Raw genomic sequence first — 13,726 nt, 5'->3', positions numbered from 1 at the left:
CGTCAAAGATGCCCCAGTTTTACATGGCCCTTTAGTAGCCAGAATACCTTAGTCCCCGTTCAGTGAAAAATGCTGGGGGTGCAGGCAATCGGAAACCTCAGCACCTGTAAGTGAATTAGGGTCTTGGTATGAACACTTGCCAGAACCCTACGCTGCGGATGAGATGGCCGTGGTGTCCTGGCCCCGTGGGCACCACCCGGCCCCATGCCCCTGCCTGCCCCCTCCCCGGGGAGCCCCAGCCTTTGCGGCACCCTGACACATCAAATCAGTTTTTCTGGGGTCATCACTGTGACAAGGGAGGTGGATAATTTAATCTGAGTAGCCAATCTTGCCTTAATTGTTTTTCCTGGTTTTCTGTATTGGAGTTGTTGTAAAATCAATGCTTCTGACTCACAAACCACAGAAACTTTGAGAGGGAAAAGTAGCAATATCAGGTTTTGCTGCAGAGTGATTCCCTAAAACAGGGGAAGTGATGTAGAGCACATTTACATAAGCAAAAGCTTTTTGGTGTTTCCTACCCTCAGAAATGTTAAGTGCTGACTGCTTCCCACTGAATTCAGTGCCAGTGTTTAAAAACAGCCCTCCCCTAGTTTTGTGTTTTGGCTGGGGGGGAGGCGTGTACCCTAATGGCAGAGTGTACATGGAAGAGCGTTTGCTGCCCTACGTATGGGACTAGTCTTTATGCATTAATTTAGCAGAGCCACAGGGACAAATAGGGAACACCTATATGACTAGTAGCCAGAAAATTAAGTTACTGGAAAAGAAAGGTCTCCCCATGTTTGAGTTTTCTTAGTGCTTAGTTACAATTAGGGATTGACTCCTATAGAAATTTGTAACAAAACTTCTTCTGGACAATTCAAAAGACACATTTTTGTTACATTTTTAGACCTTGTTCTTTCCAGACCTTTCTATTACATGCACTTCTGCTTTCAGAGATCAAAGCTTTTGCATTAAATGTTTCGTCCAATTAAGATTTATTTGCAGCGAAAATTTCAGATTGTTAAAACACCAGAGCCATAATCTCCTTAACAAAGCTTGTTTTTCTTCACTGCAGAGTACTTGGTAGGTCTATAAACTAGCTGCAGGGGATTCAGCATAATGAACTTCTTTGTATGGATGTCAGAGGAGGGGAAAAGGAATGTTAAACCGTAAACCAAGAAAACATGGTTATTAGTGTTTTCTAGACACATTGACTTTGTGGAATTCATAGTAATTTTTTTAACCAAAAAAACCCTTATATTGAAGTTATTGTAACGCCTGTATCTTAAAGTTCAGAAGCACTCGCTGAGAATGGGTATAATACAATTGAAACACTAACAATAACAGTAACCAATAACAGTTATTTGGTGGAAATTCACACAGAGAATTATAGTCCGAAGTACCTTTTACAAGATGACAGAAAAAAACAGCAGAGAACAGGAAAAACTAGTATAGGGTGGTGTGATGTTTCATATAAATTCCTTCTGTTCATAGTACTAATTTTTCTCAATAACACCACTGTATTTTCCCACCTGCCGTTATATGCTTTCAAGGCCAGATTCAAGTAGTGGATCGTGTAAAGCCACCCTGGGAACACATGGAGTTAGAGAGGGATAAGGTTTCTTGATGAAGCTTTCCTATACTTCAAAAAAGATCTGGGTTTATTTTTAATAATTTATCTCATCCTAGTGTTTATGCACTCAGGTGGGCAAGTTTGGATGGGCTGTTACCCATAACAGCCATAAGATTGATAGCACTCGAAGGCATGAGTTTAAAGTAAATATGGTCATTACATTTGGGAATGCACATGTATGATTAGATTCTGTTACTATCATAGTCTACATTTTCAGCCATTCTTGTCTATTACCCAAGAAAACAAAGCTTCTTTACCAAGTTTTTTTGCCAGCAAAAGCTGGTAGTCATTGCATTTAGTCTTCCTCATCCTAGTTAGCTGACCAGCAAAGTTCAGCAGTCTTTCTCAAGGAACCATCAGGGACTATCAAAAACTAGCAAATCTAAGAGTTAGGAAGCTAAAGAAATTCTTGACTCCCTTTGTAAATTAAAATACCATGGCTTGTCAAAGTGTTTATAATTAGCTGGCTTAGATGTGTTAGGGTTTTTTAGAGTATGCACTCCACGACTCCTTCAATTACATAGCTATCCTCAGTAATTGGCTTTAGAGTAAGTAGAGCTGGTGCCACCATGGTGGTGATGTCGTCTCTCTATCGGATGACACCACCTGTGTGTCCAATATTAATGGACAGAGCTACATTATTCTTTAACAGCCCATAAAAATTTCATCTCTAAGGAAAAACAAATAGGTGATTTTCTTTTGAAATTGTTAAGGCATGCAGGAAAGAAAATCGTTGCCACTGAGATAACTGAGAGTAAATGCAGAGAAAAAGAGTTTACCCACTTCTTTCGGCAGTGAGGAAAACTCACTTCAGGTTTATGAGTTTGCCCACTCTTATTTAACACCACACCATTAGACACGCTTTTTCCTTTTGTTCCGTGAGTGTTCCTCTCTCTTTCTTTCCCCAACAGAGTTTCACATCTGCCCCTTCCTCAAATGCACTTCAGGGGAAGGAGGACAAATCTTTGTGGCCCCCGGGCAGGAGCCAGTCTTTGTGGTTGTCCAAGTGCCCTGCCAGTGCCCCAAAGGCACGAGCAGAGTTCTGAACCCAACGCTCCTCTGGCAGGAGGCTGTTCTCCTAGCAGGCAGGTAAAAATGTCGGTGAGGTGGAAAGTCCCATTTTAACCTAACAGACAGGGTAAAGCAAAGTAACAGTTGTCAGAAAGAAACAAGGAAACTGTCTGGGAGGAGTATTCTTATTGCCACGGTATTTTGTCCTACTTGTGCCATAAGAGCAACCATTGGAACAAGTGAGTTAGACCTATGATTGGGTGGCACAGAACCACACCAGAACATCCCCTTCCCTGTAAGACTACGTCTTGGTGCTCCTTTTACCATTCAAATGTACAAAAACCCCACAGCCAGGTCCTAACTCGCATCTAAAATGTGCAAAACTGAATCTAACCAGCAGTCAGTACGCTTATGCCAAGGATTTACTTTTAATCTTCTCTTCCAGAAACAGCTTGCAAGAACACCATCTGAGGAAGAGTCACTAGATATACGTAAGAAATACATCTTTGGGTTTTGTACTAGATCCTTTAAAATGGGATTGTCAGCCTACTTCGAGGAGGAGGAGGATAGCACTAGTTTGGCATTAGTAGCAGGAGAGTGCCCCTGAAAGAAATTCCATCTCTTGAATTTTTTTTCTTCCCTTGCTAGGGAGTCTCCTAGGGGAAAATTCAAAACTTTATTTCAGTTTGAGTTGCTGTAGCCACATGCTGGCATATCTTTATCTTTGGGGAAAATAATCTCAGCACATTTTTGTTTGCAGAATTGTAGCCTGCAGGGGCCTTGTGAGGAAGAAGCTGAAAAGGAGTTAGATCTTGCTACCTGGAATTTACCATGCAGCAGGAGAAGTTCTTGTATCCTCAGATAAATGGAATAAAATCTGCCATTTAGGGGAGTAGATTTGAGTCGTCTTGGCTCTTAAAGTTCTCACCTGGAGAGAAATGCACTTTTCATTCATTTTGTGTAGAACATTTGTTTTCCATGCACTCAAATCTTCCAGAAGAAACTGCCGGGTTTGTCTGAAAATCACCATAATATCACAGGAAGTTGTTCCCATCTATGCTGGTACTTGACACCCTATCGAGCAGGCTGGAGAAGCACGTTTCCCAAGGCTTTCATGCCCCAGCCTCTGCAGCTCTGCCGTATGGACTGTCCCGAAACTGCGGATTTTGGGTTTCGCTGCAAGCCATGAGGTGAGAGCTAAAGATTCCAGGAAACATCATAGTTTTTTATAGAAACATCAAAACATTCTTCTTTGAGAATCCACCCATTTAATGGGATTCTTTAAACAAAATAGTATAGAAGGTCAACTCCAGAAACAACTGGGAAGAAGAGCTGTCATGCTTGTCATTGTGGAGCTTTCTGAATGTTAAAAATCTTTCAGAGAAGAATTCCTGCTCCTGAGCTGCACTTTCCAGAGGTATCTGTGTGCCAAGAGACAAACTAATAAAAAATTCTGAGTCCAAATACACCCTTTGTAATGAATTCTCAGCCATTTTCCTCTCTCAAACGAAAGAAGACATTTTAGGGAAGCACAAATGCATTTTCTGATTGCCTTCTCTCCCAGATCTTGGCAGTAGAAAGTGAGATGAGGGAACAGCCTCTGTTCCAATAGCAGCTCTGCCCTCTGAGGATGCAGTGATAAAACACTTTGTCCCTCCACATCGATCAGTCTCCTTTTCACCCCATTATGATATTTCCTTGTATCTCATGCACCAAATGCTAAAAGTTTTATAATTCAGTATCATATCAAGCGCTTTTCTGAAATCAATAAGCATTACATGCACTAGAATGCCTTTATATAACACATGCAATTACAGCGGGTTTGGGTATCAAGTTTATCTGACCTGATATGTTTTATTAACCTGTGGTTCTTACTGTTCATTGGGCTTTTTCACTCTATGAATTTACACATGAATTGATGGAGTTTTGAATCTTAACTTGACCCCATGGAAAGTTTAAACTAATGATTGTAGTTTCTCCAGTTTCTCTGTTAAAAACACTTTTCTTCATTTATTCAACCAATAAGCTTTTATTGTTCCCATTTTCGTATATTTACTCAGTTTATTACAGATTTGGAAGCGCACAGTAAAGAAACTGAACTGGTTTACATAGCACAAGTTAAACATCATCTTATACCTTTTTGTGACGTCCTGGACTTCAAATATACTTTTTCACCTTTTGCTGATACTGCTTTTTGCCAGATTCTGGAGTTCCTCTTCACTGTAGAGTAAACAGCAAGACATGTTTTGCTTGATTTTCTGTAATAGTTTGCAAACTGTAGCTTGTAGACTGGTCTAGATGAGAAACTAGGCAAACACAGTGGTGATGTCTATGTACAGTGACTTAACAAATTAGCCCTAAGCATAACTTCCAGCAGATAAAGTTCTGCAAGGAGAAAGAAAAGAACTACTAAAGAAAGATTGTGTCACCTCACTAATACAAGAAACCTTTGTCGGGGTTATAATAGCACTAGTTTGTGGTTAGAGATAAGCTTTTCTGGTAGGTATTGTACAGCCGTTCTTGCATCATGATCTTAGGTTCCAATTCCTCTTAACAGTGGGGAGTCTCATCAGGATGCAAGTGTGGTTGCTCAGATCCATGCCTATAACGGGGCTCAAGACCAATGCCAAATAAGAATCCCACAACAATTTGATTTGTCTTTATATACGTAGTCCAAGGAGAAGTCAATGCATCACGTTCATTTGGCATATCCATGCGTATCATCCTGGTAAATATAGTAGGCCTCAATTCAGGCTCGAAGGCCTGCTGCCAACAGCTGGTGGCTTTTCCAGGAGTAACATTTGGCAAAATATCCTGGGCTCTATACAGAGCCTCCTGGAAGAAGATGACTGGAAAATACTGTAATTTAGCAAGAGAAACAAAGAAATATTTTTTGAACTGTTCTACCTACTAAACATAATATGCAGCTTGTTTTGCAAATTATTCTGATGATCAGTGGGAAAGCATAGCCCAGGAGCTTCATAGGTGGGGAGAAAACTTCTGCTTCAGTGTTTGCTTGTAGATGTGCGCTTTGAGATAACAGAAGTAATAAAATGCCATTCTTCAGGTGAAAAATGGGTCCTGTGCAGAGACCTGGCTACCTGGAAGTCTTACTTTCTCCATGTTGCACCATCACTCAGGTCTACAGGTTTGTTGTAGGATGGATTAGCTTCGAAAGATTAGATATGGATATGGATGTGGACATGGATAAGAATGGAATTACTGATGGTCCAAAGTTATCTTTGCACTTCATTAAGCAACTGAATACTAAACATGAGGGTGTCACACTCAAATGATTAACAAAGTTTCCCCATCTGTGTAGTTTTAATGCTTTTCTTTTCAGCTGAAGCCAGGAGTGGTGTGTGATAGGCACACCGAAAAGCAGAATGAGGAGCACAGACCGTTTTTATTATTATGGCTGCTGAATGCTTGCTTTTAGAAGCCATTTTCAGTTGTGTTCAGCAGATGTTCCCCAACCCTTAACAACAGCGTGAGATCTGTTCAGCCATGTTATGGTATCTCATCTTTAAGCACAGCCTGACTGTAACTATAGCAGTACCTTTCTGATTCTCTGATGCAGGCATCAGGTGGAAGTTCATTGAAATCAGCAAACTGTAAAGCAGATTTAGGAACATGACACCGGTTACTGCTTTCGAAGGACAATCAGGGTGACTTGAACTGAAAAATGGCTTGTTCTCTCCCACCGGCTACCACCTAAATTGCCTTCTCTTGAGAAGATTACAGGTGTCTTATGATAAATCCTTTTGGGAGACAGTACATCTCATTACAAGGCAGCACCAACACCAGTCCTGTACCAATCAAGATTTTCACTGAACTGATTAGAAAACTTTTATTGCCCAGCAGGGCAATCAAGACAAGTACACATCCATTTTAAAAACAAACAAAACCAAACCACCTTTGTATTCTTACGACGGTAAACACTTGTTTTACTGACTGACTTACATTCCCCCTATGAAGCAAAGCAGCTATTGCATCAAAGAGTCAGTCATTTTGTCAGAAAGGCAAACGTTGGCATTGCCAGGAGAAAGAAGAGCTTTATAACCTTTAAAGCAGCATAATATAACTGCACCTCCTGCTACCTTTCCAACTGGCAGTGCAGCAGAAGTCGATTTTAGCCACCGCTCGCTGGTATTGCAGTGGGAACATCCAGTTGCTACGGAGCTCAGACTAGTGTTACTTCATAAGAAGACTACTGCAATTACCCTGAACGAGTAAGAGGACTAAAACTGAAAAATCCCCATGTTATTGTCAAATAAAACGTTTTCAAAACCATGTGAATGTATTTGCAGATAAAAAGCAGGCTGCACGGGGCAGAGAGCATCAAGTCGTATTTGCAGGACTCAGCTCGAGAGCAGCCCAGAGCGGCCCAGCTCTGGTGCTGGCAGAGGCAGGAGTAGTCGTGCCACCACAGCAGACTTATCGCAAGCTCCGTTCTCTGCTAAAGCAGGCACTTAAAAACAGCTACAGCGGTTTTGTTTTGCTTTAGTCATTAATCAAAGGCAAATAAAATACAATGAAGGAAAGCAAACACGCACGCCATTGCACAAATGCAAGTGTTTGAAACGCAGGGCAGGTTACCATGGCTAATTCGGGGGAATGGAGGTGGGGGAGAGGGAGTATTGGAGCTCGGAAGGCAAAAATTTGCTTTCATTGGGGAATTGCATTCACAGCAGAGATTCCTGAGTTTTTACTTCGCATGAGCAAAGAACGTCATAGTCTCTGCTGAAGGGGGCTTGACATGTTACAGTATGGGACAAGGTTGTTTGAGCTGTGCGATTTTAGGTATGTGGATGGCCGCTTGTGCTGGAAACATTCCTGAAACTACATCCACAAGTCTTTTCCCTTCAGTAGGCACTAATTCTCCTGTGTCACTGCAATCTAGCTTACTCAGCAACATACTGCTGCAAGCTTGTTTTGTTCACAAGGAATACATCAGCACTGAACACAGAGCTCTCTGGCGAGGCTGACAATGCAGTCCTCTGAAAAAAAAGGATTTGACGAGGAAGGAGGGAGTCCAGGCTGGCCTCCCAGTCGGATTCTTACTTTGCAAGTATTTTTGTAACCATCAGTCCTGAAAACCGAAACTGAGATCCAAAAGAAGAATTAGGAAGGAGGAAAGAAAACAGGTTGGTTCATTGATCATTAGATCTGCAGATTATGGCTATTAGTTAAAATGACAGCAGCTGTAGCCTGATGGGGTACAGGCTCAAAGGCTGTTAATTCACTACAAGTAACATGATCTGGGGATATGAAAAGAGAAGAATCACAGTGTGAGATTTAAATCCTAGTTTCTACTTTGAAAGCTGCCTTTTCAAGAGGGAGAAGTCCAATACTCCCCATTCACATGCTAATTCCCTTGTTTCAACAAACTGGTATTCTCCTTCACCTATTCACATTAGCATAAAACAAGGAGCATGAATCTGCATTTTTCATAGGCTTCAAAACACAACCAGGTTTCAAAATTTCCAAAATGCAACTACTCAGGGATGGTTCATACATGCCAAATGCCAAAGTATTGTAAATGCAATACTCATTTGCCTCCTGCATCCAGAATGTAATTTCCATTTTTATTTTAATCACTAGTGATCCATTGTTCCAAATTTCTTTAAATAAATGTACCCCACTGCTGCCCATAGCTTCTGCAGAAACAATTTTGAATATTTTGCAGGCAAGAATAGCAGGAGTGTTGAAATTCATGCCATTCCTCTCCAGAGTAGCTGACTGATGAAATGCATATTTCTAAGCCTGTGAAAATATGAGCCAGAAATAAATAGCAAATGAGATTATCCTTATATTGATTTCTCTGCAGTACATTCTGATTAACCAGCAAATCAAAGAGGTTTTTTTCCAGCTGCCCCACCAAGATCACATTCTTCATTCTCCATATGTGTGGCTTCTGATAAGTAAGTGCTTCTTTCAGTTATCAGATACCTGGGGGCTTTTCTGCTCTGCCACCCCAAAAGTTTGGTCTTCTTCCTGTATGTCTGAGCTCTCAAAAGTGGATTCTAATATTCTCTTTGTTCTTTACAAAAGACTCTACCACAAAATTTGTTGTTCAGATCTTTTACAGCCTCTTTCAAAACCAGCACGTCTTGCTGAAAACATTCTGGTGCACTTGGTCCTTCCTACGGTGTTACAGCAACCACCGGGACAATCTATCTGAGCCTGTGGGACATTTTCTATCACCAGAAGATTTTTTCACAAATCGAAACCAGTGTGTTTATCTGAAAGACTTTCTGTGATATAATCAATGGTTAGTTCAGGGACCCTGTTGCTGGTGTTAGGAGGAGCTGTCTGGTCTGAACTTCGTGACGGTACCAAAATATCCAAAGAGCTAGTAGTCTAACCTGCCCTAATCATAATTAAAAACCCCCAGTGTTAATGATCAGTATGACACCACAGAGAGCAATATTACGCCTTTACCCTTGTTCTGGTGGGAATGTGCAGCTAACTTTCAAATGCTAAACAGCAGCCCACATGTTCAGCTGCCTGTGACCCAAGGCTTGCTTTTGTGGTGGCACAGCTGTGACGCATTGGCTGAGTTTTGCTTAGAAAGTTGTTGTCCAGCTGCAAGAAAGTATGTAAGCTAAAAGCCACATGAAAGTAAGTACACAGGCCGAAGTGAAATTGTGGAGGCAGTAACAGTTGGCTGGAAAGTACTGGGGAGGGGGCAAAAGACGCAACACCCTCAGAAAGAAGGCAGAGACTCAGCAGAAAGAAACTTGGCCGGACGAGGGATCACGATCCTCTCCAAAGAGCCATGGAAATGAAAACTTCCCCTCCAGACCAACAGCTGCCTGCCTGCCCAGTAATACTTGTAATACTTACCTGAGTACCCTGTTAGTTTAGTTGTACCTATGTACTGTATGCATTAGTCGGTACAAATAGTTGCTGTATGTTTTTAAACCTTGCAGTCTTTTGGCATAGTAGAAGGTGCCCAAGGAAAAATGACCCATTGAGAAAAGGCTGCAGGTGTGAACACTAGTCCTGGCTCTCTTCCTCCTCTCCCTCTGTCCCTGCTTCATTTCTTCTTGCCGCACAGTAAGACTTCAAGGCCTGAAGTTACCAGATACCACCAACTAAAATGGAGATGGATAACATGCATTGCTAGATAGTATTGCTGTCTAGCAGAAGGGGTTGCTGTGAAGAATTTTCTTCCGCTGGTAAGTGGTATCAGCAGGCTTTCCCTAGCCGTATTTAAACAGAGAATAAACTAGGACATTAAATTCTGACAGTGCCTCTTTAACCAGAAGAAGGAAGGAATAAGCTCTCACTAGAGGGCACATTGAGCTTGGATTTTATACAGCCTGTTCCAAACCAGAACGATAAGGTGAAAACCAGCAAGGCTGAAAACAGCCACCCTGTATGACCGTATGACCTCCTAGATGGCAAATCGCAGTGTGCCTTTAAAATGCTCCAACCCCCAGGCACCACAGACTGTGGGGTAGGCCAGTGGGTTATGTTACTTCTCTGTATGAACTAGAATTGTTCCTGTGTCAACAATGACAAAGAACAAATCCTGGGGGTAGTCACGACTGGTACTTCATACAGGAGCAAGAAGAACGGAGGAAAGAAAAACATCACACAGTAGGCACGTTCTCACTAATTGAAGGTAAAATTCTCTAAAAGCTTTAATTTGAAGGAAACAACATAAAGTATAGAGACTGGTGATGGACAAATTCAAGGACTGCTCCCAAATGAAGTCTGGGGAAACTTCACACAAGTGTCAGGAACAGTATCTCCGCGTATATTTGGCAGGTATCGCGGCACCACAGGGCTATATCTGTACGGTGCAATGGTTTGTTCTGAGGACTTGATATCTCCATTATTCACATTTTGGCCTAGCTCTGGGCTGGTCCCATGGGCCGAAAGCCCGCTGGCAGCTGAGGAGCACTCGTGCACTCCTGAAGCACATCTCCCCCCTTGAGCTTCCCCCAAAAGGCAACCCCCCCTCCCTGAGAGCTCAGAGATCAGCCCCATGGGCAGCCCAAGGCATCCTTTGAAACATGATGAGATTTGCTTCACAAATGCTAATCCAATTTAAAACCTTACTGTAGACACATCCAGTCTGGCAAGCTGTAAAAATGCATCCCCGAGGAGTTGTTTGCTTTGTACCAGGCAGGGGGTGGACTTTGACACAAGCTGGAGAACCAGCCCAAGGTCCCCGCACCGGTGCCTCCACTTGGAAGGCAGGGGTCAAGAGCTATAGGTGTATATAGCTTCACATCCCGTAAACGGTCTTGTGTTGGCAAGGCTGAAGGTCAGAGCAAAAGGTGCGATAGGAGTAACTTCACTGCATTCATGATTTTTGCAACACAAAGGCGTACTGTGCGGTAAAGAAGTAATGCCCGCCTGGCAGGACTAATACAGTAGGATCTGAGCAAGAATGACTGAAGCTGCCGTCCATCCCTGGTTTGATTTATGTTTTTCATCTACAGGGATGGTTAGAAGGTAAACAAGTTTTGATTCTTACTGCTTATACTATCAGTAGCAGTGATAACAGTAACTCCTAGTAAATATTTTGGGGAGTGTAAGTAAAAGGATGGAACGGATACAAATACTCTGTAAACATTGTTCTTTCAAAACAGTATCCAGGAGGGGCTGCACCACACATTATTTCCCCCCAGATAAATCACAGATCCCCCTAACCTTGCAGCTGTGCGACTGCTGCTGGTGTGACAAACCAGGTTCATATCACTTTTTGCAGACACCCCTCAAAGCAGCCAAAATGAGCCATCCTCCCAAATTAAAGACGGCAAGACTAACTTTGTAACTGAAGGCAAAGAAACAGAGCTTTGCGTGCTAATAATACATTGTAAGCTTACCGATGAAGGCAGGAAACTGCAATAAAAATACAATATCCACAGAACGGGACTGCGCATCAAAGAATCCCTTGTCTCCCGTGGGAAAAGCTCTCTGCTACACCCCAGCACCTGTAGAGCAAGGTAAGAAAGAGCAGTGAGTTAAGTGTGCCATCTAGTGACTATCATATGCTTGGCTGAGGGCTGCCTATGGATAGATAAGTCACGACTTGCAGCAGCTACATATAGGAATTCCTCGCGTTTCTGTTTTTCAGAATATCTGTATGTCCCAGATGTTATGCTGAATGCTTCAAACTGCAGTTGCTGGTAATCTGGTTACTGGAGGAGGTGAGAGGGAGTGGGTTCAGCCTTTAGAGGCTACTTATTCTTAGGTGTAGTCACTGAGCATTCGACAGAGATAGTCGCTCTGTAATCTGGGAAATAACTGCCTTACCCTGTGGGCACTACATTCAATTCCTCATCTGTGAAGAAATGTGGAAATGGGAAGGGGAGGAGGGGCGGTGACACACAATTATCTTATCATATTCCTTTTTTTTTTTTTCTTCCTTTCTAACCAGAGTGGGGAATTATCTCAAATACAGTGATTTTTGGCTTCGTGAGCGGAATGAAGTTCCTTCTCAAGGTGTAGTACTAAAGCCCCTGGAGAGACTGTAGAATAAAAATAAATTAAATGGGGTTGAATTGTATTTCCCATCATGGCACAAATATAAACTCCAGCCTCTTTTGCTATCCCAGTGATGGTGGGCTGGAACCTCTGAGACTGAGGCTGCTGGGGAATTGCAGCTGTTATCCATGGTGACTGGCCCTCCTTCACTGACACTTCTCTGGTAGCTCCCCTTCTCATGCTCTGTTAGCCACTTTTGCAAATGCAAGCTGAAAAGCTAAACATGTTAGCTGCAAAAAAATTATCCAGTTAACTTGATTTAGCTCTTACTGACGTATAGAACCATCAAAGACTGGACCAAACAGGCTTTTCTTGGGGACACGCACAATGCCGATGTTACGCATCTGGACAAAAAAAAAAGAGGCATTTTGCTCATTGAGAGCATCATGGGGGATGCGTAACATTTTTTTGCATGAGAAACATTTTACTTTTCTGATAATTATTTTCACAATTTTAAAAATTCACATCTGTCATAATAACGTCCTTTGGTGTGTCTTAGAAAAGCAAAGTGGGTATCGGTTCTCTGCTAAAACATATTTGAAAGACAAGACAGTGTAGAATACAAACCCAGGTGTTCTACCTGCAATATAGGACAAACAGAAAGAGATGCGAGAGGCAGGGGGAACACCACATTGCACATGCTTGCCATTTTCAACCATTACCAATAGCTGGAAAAGAGAGAAAACCCTGCAAAAGTGGCTCAGGGATGGGGCTAGCTGTTGCACATTGCCAGGCAGTCCACCTGTAGCTTCCTGGGAATACAGGAATTCAGACAGGGGGGAAGATGGTAGATCAAATTTTACTAATTGTCTCTTGCTGCAAGTTTTGCAGTGTGACACAATTACAGGGTTTCTTCACCCAGCTTCAGGTGGCAGAAGATAAGAAAATTTGGAATTAATCACACGATTTTAAAGAAAAACCAAACAGCCAGCTGGGACTTAGTCACAGTTGTCTCACCACTCCTTAGGAGAGGGTTTCAACAGAGATTGCTTACTCACGTGGAGGGAAAGCACCGGTAGCAAGTCTCGTCTCAGGCAGCTACAACTGTTTACAGAGAAGCTTTGCCTTAGTGTCAGGGAAATCTGTTTAGACTATCGGTGGAAATCCAGCTTGAGGATGGGATAAGGTCAGTAATATTAGCGAAATCCTATTAAACTAATAAAGGATTCAGATTGCTTCTTCAAAAAGAGCCATTTAAAGGGCGGGTTTAAGTCTAGAAAATTGAGAATGATAAATCCAAATTAAATCCTTTTAATCTCTCTCCTTTATCAGCATTCTTTTCCTTGAGGGAGAGACAGGCTAAAAATGATGACGAGGGTGTTGATATGATACTAGCATTGTCTCTGCTTTAACGTTACAAAAGCAATTCAAAATCCCATTACAATCATTACAAGAAAAAATTTAATTCATTCCTTTGCAAGGGATTCGCAAAGACAGTTTTACTGAAGAAGCCGTAGCGAGGGCACCATATGGCAGAAGCAAGGCTAACCTGAGGCCAGCTGTACGAGGTTCAACAAGGCCAAGTGCCGGGTCCTGCACTTGGGTCATGACAACCCCACGCAGCGCTACAGGCTTGGGGAAGAGGGGCTGGAAAGA

Source organism: Harpia harpyja, chromosome 8 (genome assembly GCF_026419915.1).
Source record: "Harpia harpyja isolate bHarHar1 chromosome 8, bHarHar1 primary haplotype, whole genome shotgun sequence".
Lineage (NCBI taxonomy): Eukaryota > Metazoa > Chordata > Aves > Accipitriformes > Accipitridae > Harpia > Harpia harpyja.
Note: the sequence above shows the minus strand (reverse complement) of the source record.